At 66.1% G+C, this 1,229-nt stretch overlaps 1 protein-coding gene across 1 annotated transcript in view; it reads right to left on the reverse strand.

Moving 5' to 3' along the window:
• The window catches only part of SATB2 (SATB homeobox 2), a 183,737-nt gene extending 182,556 nt beyond the window's left edge, over nucleotides 1-1,181 (reverse strand). Inside the window, exon 1 of the mRNA XM_008061216.2 lies at nucleotides 901-1,181. The gene's annotated coding sequence lies outside the window, so the exon portion shown is untranslated. The remainder of the gene's footprint in view (nucleotides 1-900) is intronic.
• Between the last annotated feature and the right edge of the window lie 48 nt (nucleotides 1,182-1,229).

The following is a 1,229-nucleotide window of genomic DNA, read 5'->3' on the forward strand; positions in this document are numbered from 1 at the left end:
AGTCAGCCCTGGAAGACGCGGCCGGGGGCGGCGCCCCGTGGTCCCTCCATCGGGACAAGGTTGGCAGGAGCAGCTCCGGGTGCAACAGCCTCGCCGTCGGGAGGCCAAGGTGGCGCAAGAAGTGAACTTCAGAAAAGACGTGCCACCTCGTGGGAGGGGAGCTCGGGTGTACACAAGCCCGCCACCGATTTAGCCACCTGATAAACGGGCTGCGCGGGGCCAGGCGGTAGCCAAAAGCGAGGAAAGGCCCCGTGAATCCCCACGTTTCGCTTCCACAGAGCAAGTCCTGAGACGCGCACACACTCTGCCCAACATCCGCCCTAACTCCACGCGAACAAGCATCCCCAGACACGTGGAGGCGTGTATCAGAACAGTCCCCATCACAAAGCCGGGCGCTGCGATCGTTAGGGTGTGGGAGCGCTCTGGTCTTCGTCCCATCCTGAGTGCTTTTTGAAAGCTCTTCAGCATAAAACACAAACGCAACCCGCACTGAAATTCGCAGGCGCCTCCAGCCACCCAGACCTCAACACCGCTCCGGAAAGTTTTTCTCGGGCCCGCTGGGTCTGCGGCGCGCTCGTCCCGGAAACCGCGGTCCCGGCACCCCTGGACTTGGGGTGAGGGCGGGGAGGCACCTGAAGAGATGGCGACCGCATTGTCGCCGACACCCGCAAGCAGCAAGACCCGGCACGGCACGGTGCGCGGGAATCCTCGTGGGCGCCCTCGCCGCGGCAGCAACTGCGTCGCCACGGGTCAGGGGACCAGGTGGGGGGAGGCGGAAGAGAGGATGCCGGCGAATGAGACCAGAGCGCGGGGGCTGCGGGCGAGGGTTGCACCCGCCTTCCCGACCTCGCGGGCCGCCCCGACCCCCAGCGCGGCGCAGAGCCTCGCCCGCGTACTTACTGCTCACGGTCTGCCTGAAACTTGGCTGGCTGGGGCTCTGTCCATGGAGCAAAAGTAGAGAATCCAGGGTGGAAAGTTTCGGGGGCTCGGCTGCGCGGCGTCCTCCCGGTCTTCTTCCCTGCCCCGCACGCCTTCCCCTTCCCTCCTCCCAGCTCCTAGCGCTTAAGGTCCTGGGTCAGGGTGTCTTCCTCGGGAGCGGAGCTGGTTGTTATGATGCTGGTGGGGGTGGGGGGAGGAGGGGGAGGAGGAGGAGAGGCAAGGACTCTTCCAAAGGGACCCCCGAGCGAGCGAGCGGGGGAGGGGACGGCGGAGGAGGGGGAGACGAGGAG

Source organism: Carlito syrichta, unplaced genomic scaffold (genome assembly GCF_000164805.1).
Source record: "Carlito syrichta isolate Samal-C Ts95f unplaced genomic scaffold, Tarsius_syrichta-2.0.1 Scaffold305149, whole genome shotgun sequence".
In the NCBI taxonomy this organism is placed as follows: domain Eukaryota; kingdom Metazoa; phylum Chordata; class Mammalia; order Primates; family Tarsiidae; genus Carlito; species Carlito syrichta.